We start from the raw sequence: 17632 nt of genomic DNA, 5'->3' as shown, positions 1-17632 counted from the left end.
TACTTCAGTATTTGGGGTGTACACAATTCTGAAGAGCCAAGCTGGGTTTGTTTTAGTCGTTGAAGTCGTATTGGTTAATTATTTTTTTTGTTTTTGATCGAGCCAACTTTAGGTTCAAAGGCGAGCGCCATATGCAATTGATTTGTAATTATATTTCCCCAGCTCATTATCTATTATCAAAATATTAAAAGGTTCCAGCAAGATGTGGTGACAAGTCATACAGCGTGCGACGGTATCATTTTATTCGACGCACCCCGGAAACCGAACGCAAATAACTGAATAGGAAATGTATTTTAGTTTTTTAAGTGTCTATACTAGTAAACCATGTACAACTGACCAGACAGAAGCTAAGGCTCGACATTTTCTTGGTTAGTGCTGCCTAATTGTAGCGACAGCATAGTCTTCATAACGATAAGACACTAACCGCCATAAACAAATTAATAAATTACAAAAATATACATTATTATTAATTTTGTTTTCCTCAAAAATATTCAACACCCCGAAATTATGTTTCACCCAAATTGTTTTCAAGATACCGGTTAATCTTTTTATAACTATAAGCCATTAGTCATACCCATTATACTTGTATACTCGAGTACCATAACTACGACATAAAACGACACCATCACAGGATATAGTCTGGATGCTTTGTTGCCGTACAGAATATTACTCACTCCTGTCATATCGAAATTCCATTTTATAGATGTATACATAAGTACTTTAATATTCATAAGTATATATGTATATGCATTAAAATATTTAAGGTAAGTATTATATATGTACATATATACATACATACTTATACCTATACAAATTTACTAGGGTTATGATGAAGCCAAGCGCCATGTACCGGCGCTGGTAGCGTCATAAGAGCACACTGTTGTACCATAGGAAACCAAAAAGAAGAAACAAAAATTTCTACACATGTTCTTCAAACATTTTATAGTGATGTTTAGCACTTTTTTGCGAACGTGTGAGTATTACTATTTTTCTACGATTAACCGCCAAGAGTTTTAGTTGGGGGAGTGTGCTTAATACATGGAGGAGAGAATCACAAAATGTATTATATATGAATGTGTGTGCGACTCCGGGAGCACACTGAAATAAACGCGAGAGTTTGTTTTGTTTATCAAGCGCTCTCTGCACGGCAAAGCACCGTTAGGAGTACCGCTAATATTTTTCTATCGTGACAAGCACGCACACCACTAGACGAACATATGTTGTGTTCTTGTTCGCATGTGTTGTTGGTGAAAATGCCAACTTAACCATAGCACTGGTGGTTGTGCTATATTGCGAGCACGGCTCGCTGTTGGTGAGCGCAGGATTTTCCACGCGAAAGCGGCAATAATGCGCTCAGCTGGCTTCGCTCGGCTAGCAGCCTGCTCATACGCTTCATTGTGTCGATTGCGTTGCTCGTGACAGGACGATTCCGGAAATAAAGACGGCAAAGCGCACGGTAGTGTATCCAACAGAAAAAAATTGTAGCAAATAGTGGGAGTGTGAGTTGAATTGGGAGCATTTTAACCCTATATATGTAATTAAAAAATGTAAATAATAGCAAATTTTCTAAGTGTATAAGTGAAATATTTGTAAAAAATTGATAAAAAAAAGTGTTTTAAAGCGAAAAAATTGCAATTGAAAATTTAGATTCTAAGCGAGTCAAGGCATGAAAATTCGCTTATAGCCAAGTTGCCATTTTTTGTGTGTGTACCTAGTATACGACGGAAGGAAAACTTCAGTTCTGCACCAGCGCGTGTATGTGTGCGTAAGCAAACGCGTAAAGTGTATTGTGTATATGTGTACAACAAATATGTATTAGTGGTGGTAGTACACTAAGGATATAGAAGAAAAAATTCTCTATTGTATTCAAAAGGAAATTAAATACATACTTACATACATGCAAACAATTTCTTTTTGGCGAAAGTTTTCCAACATTTTGGAAGTGTGCTTTGTGAAATACAAAGATTTTACAATGAAATAATAATAAAAATACACAGCATATAAGTTTTTGCTACACACGATCTTCTCCCCAGTGGATTAAAACGCAAAAATCAATAATTCGGATTAGCCGCCTGTGTGACGATACAAACTGAAAAGAGTAAGTAGTGAAAATAGTTATTGTACGAAAGTATTACTAACTTCATTGTCTGTCCCAAATGGATATGTTGAATAATACAAGTGGTCTTTTGGTGGTCACAGTGCTTCAGCGGATAGTATTGCGACGCAATAAGTGGGTGGGTAGACAGTAACGGGCATTTCAAAGCACAGAAATACAACTTTCTATACTTTAAGAGGCAATTTTAAAGTATAAAAATAAAATCAGATTTTTTTGTTTTTTTAATTTCCAAATTATAACTTCTTGTTTAGCATTCAAAATGTTCGAAAATTGTACGCCAGAATAGATGCAACTTAGCAGTCGATTGTAGCTTTTTCGCCGAGATTAACACACCTTAGACAAATACATGCCCAACGGCGCTCTCGCATTTACACGTACACCAATGTTCGCTCAATAAAAATTACTCATTTCGCTCGTCGGCTTTCACCGTAGCCGTCGAATTGCTGAGAGTGAGAGACTTAGCATTTCCACCGTAGTCTGCTTTTAGGCGATATGCGACAAGTTACTACCACTATTAGACTACTTTACGTTTACCATTGATATCGCATTTGTAGTGCCGTTGCGCTCATATACGTATGTAAATATGTATTGAAGCGAAAATCGATCGATTACTTCTTATCACATTCGTTAAGCTGTGGTTTCGGCAACATTGGCACACAACTTTGGCCGCCTCACTAAGGGCGCACTCATACAATCCGACCACCCATACTGTGCTGTTGACGTGTGTAGAAAATGAAAAAACAAGTGTGCGCCAATACAAAGACACCGTTTGTCATGGCGTATGCCAGCACATGGGGTTGAGCGCGTGTGGATTCCACCTAGCTTTTTGAGTGTACCAAACAAATAAAGCAAAACTCTTCTTTAGCTACAATAATTTTGCCTAAGTTTTGTCGTAAATATTGTTAATTTTTCGGTGTTTTATTTTCCTTAAACCAGTGTAAGTATGATGTGTATCTAAATGTATTTGCTGTGTGCTTTCAGTAATTTTTTTTATATATATTTTTCCAAATTTTGTTTTAATATTTATTTCACTACATAAATATGAATAAACAAGAAAACACGTTAATCTTGGTTGGACTACGACTCTCGCCGAAATTCCGAGCAGATATCTCTTCAAATGGAAAAGTTTTCCATACAATTGATACCGATCGTTCAGTTTGTATGGCAGCTATATGCTATAGTCGTCCGATATTGGCAGAAAAGAACGTGTACAAAATTTCAGATTGATATCTCAAAAACTGAAGACTTGGTTCGCGTATATGCAGACATACAGACGGACATGGCTAAATCGACTCAGCTCGTCAAGCTGATCATTTAGATATATATTTTATAGGCTCTCCGACATTTTTCTAGGTTTTACAAACATCATTGCGAACTTAATATACCCTGTTCAGTGTATAAAAATGCATAACATTAGAATAATATGAGTCTAAGGTCCCATCAGTTCCAGTGAAAAATTAATAAGTATGACCACATAATGTCAATTCAGTGCCAGCAAAAACGGTGAAATCGTTGTTTTACATAATTTTACAGCACGAATCAAACGTGCGTTCCAGTCATTTACTGGTTTCTTACCTTTCAAATATATTTTCATGTTCACTGCAGACAATCTTACTTATAATCATTTATGGTGCAAATTTTAAATTTTCCAGTTGAAATTGAATTTTACGCACGTACAGAAACGCATTTAAATATATTGACTTTTTGCCTCAATGTCCAACTGTTTGTGTCTGACCGCAAAATAGCCGCTTCTCATTCGCAATGCCACCAATGAGGATAAACGCACCAACAATTGATCTATGGGGTATTTGATTGGCTGAAAGCTTGATCGCCAGAAATCGTGCGGTTTTGCTGCAGAGTGAAACAATTTAACCTCAATTGAGGTTGGTGCTTAAAGAAGATAGTTGTTGTTGTAGTTTTTGTTATGGTATGTGGGACCACATGAATGAACGAAAGAAATGCATGCAGATGTCTTATTATTGGCAAATGTTAATTATTCATGATGGAGAATTATAAAAAGTACATGTATATATTTTTGGTTCACACTGTTATCAATAGTCCCTATAACTGTAATTGTATTGTACTTAAAAAGATTAAGATTCTGAGTGATTTCTAATAAAATGTTACGCAAAAGAATAGTTAGTTCTATGCCCTTATTTTTAAATGAATCTCTTTTATATTTGAAATGGGGTGTCGAAATCCACACGTGACAAGATTTTGTACACCTGTGCTCATTTTTTAATATGTTGGTATTGATTTCGCTTGTTATTTAGTATTTATAAGAGACTACTGAACTTAAACCGAACAAAGATAAAATGACGAAGTCTATGGCGGCAATGCTTTTCAAATAACTTACCGAGGCCCCAAAGACAACACAGTCCAAGTCTACCCGAGCTTTACATCTGAGCTCTTAATAAATAGACTTGAATGGTCTTCAATTTTATATTGATCGAAAAACTTAATAAATAATTTATTATAACTATACAAACATCTTTTGACTCTTAATTAAGTATGTATAAATCAACCTATGTCTACTCATTTCTCAAGAATTTCATATATTGGATTATCACTTCCACTCGAACCTGAATAAAAACAAGAAAAAACGGTAACTGCGATTGCACTGAAGTTAGAATACCCTTCACAAATAAAGAAGCTTCAATACAAGAACTTAATTCTGATTGTTAAATTTATATGACAGCTTTATCATATAGTAGTCCGATCTGAAAAATTTCTCCGGATATTGTCGCGTTGCCTTGAATAAAAATCTATGTGGAATTTTGTGAAGATATCTTGTCAAATAAAACTTTTTTTTCATACTAGAAATAAGGTGTGCAAAATTTCAGGGTGATATCTCAAAAGCTGATATGCAGAAAGACCGACGGACACGGCTAAATCGACTTAGCTCATTATGCTGATCATTAGGTTTATATTTTATAATAGCTCCGACGATTCCTACTATATGTTAGAAATTTCGTGGCATACTGAATATACCCTGTTCAGGGTATAAATATTGATGTGGTCCAACTTCCGTTGTACAGCCAGCCACTGACTGGATTACCGCGCAAACTTACTTCAATACTACACAAAATAACGGCAACAACTGCAACGAGAAAAAAGTGCAATAAGCAAAAAAAGAGTGTCACTGCAGTGCATTGCCACTACATGTAGATGGTACACAAAATGTGGCAACGGAACAACTGAACGCAGTGCGACCTCTCCTCCTCTCGCTTCAATAATGCTGTCACAAGGCCGCAATGCAAAGTGTAATGAATGAGTGATGTGCTGGTGCACAATAAGGTTTCATTGTGCAACACGCATACAACACTCGAAAACAAGCGCAGCACGCGGTGTGAAGGGGAAGTTTAGCCGTATAAAGTGACAGCTTATGCGCATATCGCACCACGAAACAATTGCAGCGCCAAAGCCAAATGCAGCACTACATTTATTTATGCCACCAATGAGTCTACAGACATGAAAGTTTGCAGCATTAGTTGCCTCACTGACAGCCGGTCTGTGCATTCGACTGGGTCGACGGCAAAAGAGCACACCCGCAAACAAGTGCAAACACATTCCAATATCAAAGGACCCATACAAGTGTACGCCTATAGGCTTGAAATGAACAAGAAATAAAAAAAAAAAAAAACTATGTTGCATATTCAGGCACTCAACGATTGTTTGCCAGCGCTTGCCACCAAAGTACCGTGGAAATTGGTTAAGGAAATCGATTGATGTGAACTTTTTCTGCCTTCACATTTAGCACTTCTGCAACGGGCTTTGATGTCCGATGTGCGACGCGTTTTTGTTGCGTGCAGAAGCGGAATCAAAACAAAAGAAAAAGTAGTTACAAATTAGTACTTGTGCATTCAATGCAACACAGCCTTTTTGTCGCAGCTCATATTCGCCACCAGAGACCTGCGCTTCCCTCGTTCGAGCCATTAGCTCGTTGCCAATCATGTTGCTGCCAACGCCATGCCATAGAATTACGACGCTAGTGTTTTTACGGGTCGCCGCAATATGTCAGCGATACATCAATTTAATGCTGAGTTGTAGAAAAAACATTTTAATTTTTCTTAAAGAAATCAAGTTTAAACAAGAATATGGTACAGTAAAAGAAAAAAGAGAAAAAACTATCCTTCATATGCATACATTTCTTAAATTGTAGAAACTATTTGCAGACAGACAGACAGACAGAAAAACGAGCATGTCTAGATCAATCTCATCAGCTCATCCCTCTGATCATTTATACATCCACTTTATAGGGTCTCCAATGTTTCATTTTAGGTTTTACAAACTAATAAAACAAATATACTCTGTTCAGGGTATTAAAAACCATCTTAATATTTATATATTATATTTCTTTTTCTTAGTATCTTGTATCTAATCCGCACCTTAGTTCTACAAATATTCTAAAGCCTTAACAACAAATTTGTAATCGCTGCTCTTTTGACGAAACTTTAAAAATTAATTTAAGTAAATTTAAAAACTGTGTTTTCTTTATATTAACTTTTCTGCTCTTCTGTTGTTACTAAGTGCTTTGAAACATCTTAAATATGGTCTGACCAACTATAATAAAACTTAACAATCACCACTAAATTATTATTATAAAAATATGTCAGTTACACTGAGAGCAGGTCATGGATTTCTCCATCACATTTTCGTTAATGTATATTGGCCTCAGGAAATAATTACGCATATGCTGTCACACCAAGTAAGTCACCCAAGTTCTTGCGTCGAATATACTCATATATAACTAGTTCAATTATTGCTTACATTGGCTAATCAAATGTCGAAATTAGGAAATATCAAATAAAGAAATGTTTATAGATATCAAAATCATATTAAGTTTTCATTCGAGTCTCCCTGTGGTTTTCTTGTTGTCCCCTCCTCTAGTCAGAACTGTGCTAAAAATAGTTTCAAAATACTTAAAGCAAAATTATTGTTCCAGCATTTATTCTATATTAATATGTGCAAAGACAAATAGTCATTGAATAATTTCTGGGTCTAAACGATTATAACAGATGTTTGTGCCACAAATCAATTATTACATACATATTATATATTTGTATTATTAAGTAATTTTATCTGTTATCTTGTGCAAAAACTAAAAACAACAGCGATTGACCTAAAAAATATGAGTTTAACATGAATCTGCTATAAGGTATTGTGATTATCTTAATACGAGTACTAGCAACAATGAGTTCCCACGTTTTCCTCAATTTGACGCTTGCAGCTGCGGTCTCCGCGTGCCTTATGATGAATGCTGAAATATTGATGACACTGTGTGTTGTTGCTGTTTTTGTTTTTGTTTTTTATTTTTATTTTTTCAGTTATTGTGGTAATTGGCATCGAATTATTGGATTACACCGCTCATAAATATCGCAATTATAGTCATTTGTTGCATATTGGTTCTGTTGTTTTCCTCCCGCCTATTTTCTGCACATTCGCATAAATGCGTGCAGGTATTGCTTTGTTTGCAATTTTCGTACGATTTTAAGTTATTAAATTATAGGCCAATAGGATCAATTTTTACTGATATATGAGATATATGCCCGTGGATTTAGGATTGTGTGAGCGCCTATGAATGCGAGTATAGGTGCAGGAAGTGCATGGTTATTCGTTAGTGGGTTGATAATGACATAAGTGACTTCGTTAGCATGGGAAATTTAAAAGTAGACTTGTATTGTATTAGACGTAATCAGTACAGCAGAATGTTGGCTTGAAGGTCGTATGTTTAAAAGGAAAGAGTATTATAATAAAATATGGAACTTAAGTTTTAAAAAATCTTTACTTAAAATTACACTGAAATCGTTTCAGTTGTCAATCAAATACTAAAATCAGTTTAATATGAGAGATTTTGACAGATGTTTTTTTTTTTAAATCATAGTCTATTCGTTTTGCTTCAATCGCTTACATTTAAACCAAACTCTTTTAGTTTAATATGTATACGAGCTTCTTTCACATTTTTACATGTATACTGTTAATTTAGCATTCATTCATTGTCTCTCACTTACAAGAAAGCAAGTCGTATATATGAGCTGTCTTCGATTCGCCAAGCTTTGGAGAGTAGCCAATCGAGTAAAAGATGGTATACGAAATGTTCAGACAGCACTTGTGGTGCTAGCATGTCCCCCAACGCATATGCAATTGTGCTACGATTCTTTCATGGTGGAGCAATTCTTTTTTCGTGTCGAAAAACGGTTTACTAACTCCTTAGTTTTGTTTTCTAGAAACCAATATAATTGATTTCAAAGCTTAAGTTGGAAAAAGAAATTTTCTTTGTCATTGAGGGATTCACAATAGAAAAACCGATGTGGAAAAACAACTTGATAACTTTGTTTTTGCTTTTACATGTAATTTTTGTTAACAGCAGCGCGCAAAAATAGCGAGCAGAGAAGAGAGGGCGAATCGAAGAGAGCTATTATAAAATTTCGGGCCATTAATTCCTTTCTTCCTTGAATCCTTAGCATATCTGTTTAAGCGTTTCATTTTGTTTTCAGCTAGTTCAATAGGATAGTTGAAGGTGTGAGCTGTTAACATTTTAACGGTACAGGCATGTAGTGAGGGCTAATTTGATTATACTCTATTCCCGTAACTTTGACGACTGAAAGCCGGTTAGTTTTTTACCGCGCGGACGCTTCTGGATTTTGACTCTCAGACTATAAAATTATATACATTTTAAATCATATTAAAGAACCGAAGAAAATTTAATTCTACCGCAGTTTAATAATAAAATGGGATAAAATTAAAATAATAATTTTCCCATACGCTACACTCATACAATAAATATAAATACACTTCATATGAAAATGTATACCGACATATAGACATATACTTGCATGCAAACATGTAAATTACTTGACCCTGCCGGCGTACTGGACCGACTTTCCATTTATACACATGAACATGGAGAACGCAGTGTGTGTAAAACCAATGCGGGCAATTACCATAAACGGCACTTGCAGAATTTCAACGGAAATGATGGAATCCTGACTATTTAAATCAACAACAATGTCAAAAACAACAAACACTTTTAGCACGCACAAAACAACAACACACAAAGGCATGTTCCTATATACGTATGTATACATATATATATATGTATGGTTTCGAAAATTATAAATGTATTGCCATTGGTGATGGTTGGAAATTGAATACAAACAACTGAGCACCCGCCAGCCAAAGGCAAACAACCAGTGAGTGGGTGAAAGGCTGGATGCAAGGAAAGTGAGTGAAGAGCACATTTGGACTGGCATGCATGCAACCCCAACGGGATGGATGAATTCTGGTGTGCGCGCAAATTGTGCTGGTGTGGGTGACCGTGGTGGTGGCGGCAGACTTGATGAAACTGCTAACCGGACATGGAAGGCCCGATCAGTGTAAGCCACGTGCACCGACCGCAGCAACATAAACAAAACAAACACGGGCGAAGGGACAAAGTCAGCAACAACACCATATCTGCATACACAGAACACGAGAATACAACAATAACAACAACATAGATGCAAACAACAAGCACGAGGTTGCCGCTGAATGCGTGCCAATGACTTAATCATGCAGCAAGAATTTTACTCTTCATTTAATGTTGATAAATAGTGCGGCCAATTTGGGGGGAGAAAATAAAAACCGAGGGCGAGAAGAGATTACAGCTAGTACGCACGGTTATTTTGAATGCAAAAATGAACACACAACGAGGTAGTGTGAAGAACAAACCGAAGTTGTGCAACAACAAATATATTTACATGCAATATGCCATAAAAATACATACGAAAGCATATGTGGCAGGCAACTGCGGTATTAGGAGCATCGCGCGTTGGTGGTGTTCCAAAGTTAAATGTGAAAGTGAGGGCCTTTGAGACACCAGCGACGTCAGCAGCTTGATCAACGACTCTGACGGCTGGTTGTGGGTTGATTTTGGACGGATTTCATATGCAATCTGCAGTAATTAAACTTTGGCTTTGTCAGCATGCCACACGAGGCATTCAAATGCATACGTTATGAATGCAAGAGGAGAACGCTTCTTTAATTTTTCTTCTTAAAAAAAGTTGTTCGAACAAAAAAGCAAATATATGAAGTGTCCGCCTGCCTGCTTGCATTTAATTACAATTGCAGTTAATAAATTTTAATTGTAGCCAATTAAACCTGGAATGTGGAGCGAATAAAGACTGGAAAGTAAAGAATGCGTAAACAGACAACGAGTTTTAAATTTTAAGCGCAAACACATAAAATTCGATCAAGCAAACGTTTGATAATGTAGAAACGTAAGCATTAATTCAAACTTTTTTTAATTAGTAAAAAAATATTACTGTTACAACTTGTTTGGCTTAATTATTTTAAACTCGTTTTTATACCATAACAAAAGCAGCAAATAAAATTATTGCAACTATTCAATTTGTGTCACTCGTAGTTGATTACATTCCCGCTGTCGGTTTCAATTCGATATTTGATATCACTTTTTGCGTGCAACATTTGTTCAATTGCATTCCACCCACGCAGTTGACACATATTTCAAGTTACTGCAAATGTGTGGCTACACACATACTTGGGCAAACGCAAATATGTGTAAAGCTACGGACACACATTTTACCTTTTACAATTTTTTTTTTGCGAGAAAATCTTTTTTCTGCCACGGCAACATTTGTCGGTCTTCTTATTGTCGGCGTTCACTCAAAAAGGTAAAATAAAAAATACCAATATGTATTTAAAAAAACATGTATATCTATATATGAAACCATAACCAGTTTATGGATTATAGTTTGATAAAAAAATGTTTTAAATATTAAAACCCATTGATAAAAATTAAAAATTAATTGTATAAATTTGTTTTGTTGACATTTTACTTTTAAAATTTAAAGTGTGAGCCAATAGATAGAACGTGGTGGATAAGAGTGGTTATATTATGCATATTAAGTTATTTGGGGATATTATATGAAGGTCTATTTATAAGCATGTCGCCTGGTAATCGGATTGATTTCTGTGATCAGTTTATCTCCGATTCTGTGATCTGTACACTGCGATGTAACAGCAACATATATCAAGAAAAAAAAACTTAATGATATCTATGGGGCCTAGCAACAAGAAAATTAAATAAAACACTTAAATTTGGTCAAAATTGGCTCTTCTTTCGTTATACAGATATTTTTATGCTATTTGTGATTTGCGTAAAATATCGGCCAAATGGCCACCACTGCTCCGTTTGCATATCGCTATATATGTAAACCAATGATCCGGTGCAGCATTTCGGCTGGAATTTCGGCAATAGTATGCTGAATGTTGTTTTCGAGCTCCTCGAGTGCTGTTGGTTGATTGGTGTAAAACTTTGATTTAACTTACACCTATAGAAAATAATCTTAAGGCGTTAAATCCCATGATCTTAGCGGTCATTTGACTGGGCCATTTCTCGAAATTAGCGAGTCGCCAAACTTTGCACGCAATGTGTCTATGTTTACACGTGCAACATGAGGCGGCGCACCACTTTGTTGTGAATAGAGATAGTCCGCATGGACTTCATTAAATTCCGGAGAAAAGGCGGTCAACATCGTGCTATAACGCTTTCTTTCGAAATAAGCCCGATGATGCCGCCATACCACAATTCGCACCAAACAGTACATTTTTGGTATACAATAGCGTTGTCTGAAGACGATTAAGAAGACGATTTTTCAATGAAAACCGTCGTTGACTTCCACCATTTCCAGCGTCCAATCGGCAAAACTACGACGATGCAGAGCCGAATCCAACCGCAAAAATTGCCATGTTGTCATCGGAGAGAGACCCAACTGTGCAGAACGACATTTAAAGGACTGATTCGGATTGGCCTGAATGACAGCGATATTTCCTTCATGACGGCACACTATCGTGGAGAATATATGATGACTGTGTTTTGCGCGAAGAGCTCTTACAGTAGCCATTGGAGAATGTGAATTTGCGTCATAATCATGGATAATTCCAAGCGTTGTATCAGAGTCAAAAGGGGCATGATAAAATGACAAACATTACTTAACACATCGACAAAAGTTTACTCAAATCCGTAAACAGACATAACCACCACAGGCTTTCAAAATCAAGTCATCTCTATTGGTAGACGCTGTATAAACGTATAGCTAAGTTAAAGCAAAATTAGATATTAAATATTAGACCGAAAAATCACAAACACAGTAATAAAACTTTACATTTATATGGAAAACTTTGTCGAATGATTTGAACAAGCTTTCCCCTATACTAACAGTTAGACTAAGTGCTTTACTCACTGGCTCTACCACATTCATGTCGTAGAAATAGATGAGAGTCGTAATCAACAGTCTTTATTGATCATAAGAAGTACGTAATTTCTCTGAAGAAGCCTTACTTGCGGTTGCTAGGGGCATTACTGAAATATTTGGAACGATGACAATTATTTTTTATAATTCTTTAAATCTTGCGGAACTTTTTTTATTTATTTTTTTTTTTATGGTATGACATTAGAAACAACATGCTTAAAGAGTGCTATTTCAAAATGTAACATTTATAACAACGGGTGATCCAAGTAGCGGTACTTTTTTAAAAAGCCACCGTTTGTTCTGTAAAGAATGTTTTTCGCGGGCTGTGCTCAACTGATGGTCAACATAATCGTCGAGATCTTAAACTGAAAGCATAAAAAATACAGTTTGTGCAAGAATGAAAACCGCACAATCTTCTCAAGCGACATCGCTTTGCTTTATGGGATCCAAGATAATCCGACGTTTTCGAGCCAAATTGTGTTCAGCAATGAGCCCCTATTCTGGCTCAATTGGTATGTTAACAAGCAAAATTGCCACATTTGGGACGAAGAGCATTTCATCTAGAAAAAACAACAACGCTATCGCGCCATGATAACCAAACTTTTGATCCCTGAAATTGAAGCTCGTCACTTCGCACACATCGCATCAATCAATGGATTTATTGAGAGAACACTTCGGTGAGCAGATAATTTCACGTTTTGGGCCGGTCGATTGGCTACTAAGATCGTGTGATATCACACCGTTAGACTTTTTTCTGTGGAGATATGTAAAGTCTTAAATCCGTGCGGACAATCTTGCTTTGATTCAACATGCCCTTGACATTGGAAAGAGCTGATCTTCAAAATATAAATGCCAAATAATTTTTTTTCCAATGATAATAAACATTCCCCATTTTTTTTTCTAATGTAGGGAACCTTAAAACGGATCCCCTTTTACATTCTCAGAAGACATCGACATTTCCTCAGGAGTAGTTTAAGGGAACCATGTATGAGTATATTACAACAGTTTTGTTGTCACTTTAAAAATTGTATACAAAAATTTCTATGTGACTAAGTTTCAACATTTTAAATTTTCATAAAATTATTTCAACCAGCCATAGAATGAGAAGGTCTATGATACAAGAGGACCTAGATGGCATTGCATATTTATGCAAAGTTAATAAGTTAATGCCTCTGAATCTGCAAAAAAGTTTAAGTAATTTCCTTTCCCGATGAACTATTCAATAAAAAATGTGTATAATGTTGTCATTCGTTAATTTTAGGCATTATACTAACGCTAGAAGTTAACAAGGATTCTAGCATTTGCGAAGCGACGGTCAAAGAAGAAGAATTTATCAAATTATACTCACTAATCTAGGAACAAGTTTTCTCAGACCAAGTAGAGTCTTTTGAAAAGTAATGTTTTTTTTTGTTTAAAGGAATTTACTTTGACATTCTGGTCCAAATCTTCCTTTTTATGGTACTCAAGTTGGAAGAACTTACAAAATTATGCAATAGATCTCTTTGAGAAACTCAATATTGAAGATCTCCAAGCAGGAAATCAATCAACGTGAGCTCAATGCACTTTTAAACCAACAGGTTCGCAACACCCTAGAGTATATATGGTAGTGATTTCGACTTAATCTCGTAATGTCCAGTGGAAGATTTTCGTATAACTGTGACGCATGTTGTTGTTGTTTGCGTTGCACTGCAAAGCGCTATCTGCGGTATGCAGAATACTGAAAATGGCAACAATGGAAAACAAGCACACAATTTTAATAAATAAAGAAAAAATCAATAGACAAACGCAACCCCAAAAGGAAAAGTGAAAAAACAGTAGACAAAGCGCAAAGTACAAAAGCAAACTGTGAATTCACCTAAAGTAGCAACCAAAGCAATCAACAAGGGAGGCTGAAGCGGGTTAGAATCCATGGTGCGGGTACGATTTAACGGAGCGAGTGTATTCAAGGGGAGAAATGAGGATAGACGAGAATAACGATGCGCACACTGACGGGTGATTGCCCTCACGCTGGTGCAGCCGACAAAGGAAAAACAAACAACAAAAACAACGGGCCAAACCGAACGCAATACAGTGACAACAAAAGTACATGTGCCTGTGTGTGTTGCTGGAAGTGATGAGTCATTCATATGTATGAGTGCACACACACATTCACATAGTTTATTCGCCAGAGCGCACAGTTGGTCGCAGCGCATTCCAACTGGGGAGAGGCTGTGGAAATGCATATTTTTCTTGTTAATGTGTGTATTTGTTCGCGCGCAGTTTCGGTTGATTTACAAGTGTGTACGTATCCTGCTTGCGAAAGAAATGCGAATGCACGAAAGTAAATATAACGGCAAATAAGGAAAATAATTGAAAAAAATCATCGGTGAAATGAGGTAAATTGTTCCTGAGATGGAGAATTCGAAGACGCAGAGTTGTGAGAGAGTGTGTTCAGCACAGAGGCGTAGGTGGGGTTGTCCTCCACTCAGTATAAATTTATAGGTAAACCTTTAGAAGGGGAGAAGCGACAAATGGTGGTGGTTTGGTAGTGATTGTATCGCTGCAAGAAGCGTTGCAAACGAAACGTCTCAATGATCTCAACGCACTGCGGCGACACAGATAAATGTGGTGGATGTGCTAAAGGTACAGTGTAAACCTAATAAAACATCAGGGTAAGGGACATTTGAACTGCTTTCCCTTCACCAAGTGTTTCGTCGTTCTTTCATTATTCAGAGAAAGCATAGATATTTGTCTGGGATTTTGTCGTCGTCGCTGCTCTTCCCTTAAAAAAATTAATCCGAAATCAATATAAGTACATAAATGTAGCCACAAAATGCGACAGATAAAGATGTGTTTGTAAAATACGCATTTGCTGTTTAAGAAAGATATCCAGCATTATTTTACATTTTCGTAATACTTTTCAACATTTTAAATAAGACTTCCACTCTTTAGACCGTGTAAAAATTATAACCTAAGTTCTGCTTATCTGTTTGAACTGCTGATTTAATGTGTTCGACGTTTTTGCATATGCGTATTAGACAACTAACTGTGTATTTTCCGATAAATGTGAATATGTTTCAATTGAGCAAAACTGTTCAAAACTTCAACAACCAGGATAAGGACTTAATGTAAATGGTTTTTTGAGCGATGTGGTTTTCAAGAAGAAAAAAACTTTTATGTTATAGTCAAGAATTTATCTTTTTTTTAAAGATAAGGCTCGTATAAATTCCAACCGAAAGACAGAATTTTCGATCACTTTTTGCAGCAATTGGGGCCGCATGTCAGCAAGATCCTTATGCAAAATCTTCTATAAAGTGGATGACCACAGCTCCAATTTATGCGCGCGATGGCGAATGGACTGATTGGGATCATCTATGATACTCTGCTCCACAGCAGCAATAGCGTCTCCGGTACGCACTGTACAGCATCTGAGGATGCGCATTATCCGCTAGAGTAAACGTGGTGCGAAACCGATCCATGCTTAATCGAATTACTGACTTTACTGTGCAATTATGTCGACTGAATGTTGGATACAGCGCGTGATGCGTTGTGCAAGCCGGACCACTTTTTTATTACTTTTTTATGAATAAATTTGTACGATTTTCAAGTATTGTTCCGGAGTAAGTCTGTTCAAAATGAAATGGTAAACCAAGCTGAGTATAAGTCAAGTAACAGCCAACCAAAACCAACTCCGTAAAACGTGAGACAATAGCCTCATTGAAAATCATACGTCTAAAAAAACAGCCGTTCTATCAATTTGGCTTCCGTTTTATTCATTTAAAATAAATTTTAAATATCTTCGAGACGCTTTATGCATTCGTCAGGTATATTTATATTCTGAAAAATCTCCATTCGTCATACAGGTTTAACTGAGGACTTCAGGCAAAGCGCTACGTTGCTATAAGAAATATTATTTTTGCCACCTATTTATTTTGTACAAATAAAAGTATTAATTTCAACTGTCTTAGAGGGTATATAATTGTCTGCGCCTAATGTCTTAGCATACTTGTATATATTTAAGTAGTTATGTTTAATTTATCTTGTTATTTTGGTCCACTTTCATTTCTTATGCTCGGAAAAAACGTGCGTCCGCATTAATTCCCCGCCTGATTAAAAAGTTCGCCTGTGAGACAATTGTCAAATTTGGCGCAGATTGTTATATGAGTACGTGCATGAGGGTGCACATCGGTTGCCTTTGAAACCATTGCATTGAATTGAATTGCCAGTTCCATTGCATACTTTAACCTTGACGCTACTTTTCGGAAATCCTCACGCAGTAGCTCACCCTTCGCTGGGTCGGTGGGTGTTGTCTCATGAGGAATCAGCTGAAAAACAATGCAAATAGCTTAATCCGAACAGTATATACTGGAATAAATGTATGTATGTGCGTGTGTATGACTGCATGTTGGCGCTCCCATCAGTTTATTGAACCACTTGCGTGTCCGTGCCTTTCCTATATGTATGTGTTGAACAATCAATACATACCCATAAACACATACACGTACATATATTTGCAATGTTTATAGTTTACAACAGTTGCACGCTGTAAATGGCGTATTGCACCCTGGTTCAATGCACTTTGCAATTTGGCACTTGCCACGCCGCACACGGGCGCACAGTGCATGAATGCAAAAATATTGATTTTGGCAATGCGCCAATTGATCAACACTACACTATACGAAACAAACCGAACAACAGCAACAAAAAATTCTGCCTATCCATTACTGCCGCCTCCTTCACATTCACAGCTTGAGTACGTTAGCTTTGGCGTGCGGTGTTTTTGATTGTCAGGGTTTTATATACTCGCCTGTACATAAGTGATGTTATACTTGTATGTATATATGTGAACATGTATATTTTTATGGTTTTGATCAAACATCTTGCTACATGTATACCATAGATATAAAGAGTTCCGCCAGCAGTACATACTAACACTCTTTGCTCCTTGTTTCACATTCTGTGTGTTTAAACACAGTGTAGACGAAAAGTTTACGAACAATATACAATATCAACCAGGCTTCCTATCTTGTCTATTGTGTTAAAATAATGAAAAATTAAATATCTTGCATCCAGCAACAAAAAGGTAGATACATATATACAGTTATGTTTCCAAACATAGCACTGTTCATTTGTTAATGGAAAAAGATAGCCTATCAGAAATAAATACCATTTAATTATACCCTAAATAAGGTATATTTAGTTTGCCACGACTTTTGTTACAACCAGAAGGAAACGTCGAAGACCATATAAAATGTATATAATATTATATAAAATAATCAGCTTG

The 17632-nt window shown here is 36.4% G+C and overlaps 1 protein-coding gene across 10 annotated transcripts in view; it reads left to right on the top strand.

The window, feature by feature from the left end:
- Window positions 1-17632, top strand: part of CadN (neural cadherin) — a 291717-nt gene that overhangs the window by 50923 nt on the left and 223162 nt on the right. Inside the window, exon 1 of one of the 10 annotated variants that reach the window (XM_036374366.2) lies at window positions 1391-2098. The exons of the other annotated variants lie outside the window; for them this stretch is intronic. The gene's annotated coding sequence lies outside the window, so the exon portion shown is untranslated. Of the gene's footprint in view, window positions 1-1390; window positions 2099-17632 lie in introns of those variants that run through there. 10 annotated transcript variants of the gene reach the window in all.

This window comes from Bactrocera oleae, chromosome 3 (assembly GCF_042242935.1).
Source record: "Bactrocera oleae isolate idBacOlea1 chromosome 3, idBacOlea1, whole genome shotgun sequence".
Classification (NCBI taxonomy): Eukaryota; Metazoa; Arthropoda; class Insecta; order Diptera; family Tephritidae; genus Bactrocera; species Bactrocera oleae.
This window is presented reverse-complemented; position numbering and strand designations above follow the sequence as displayed.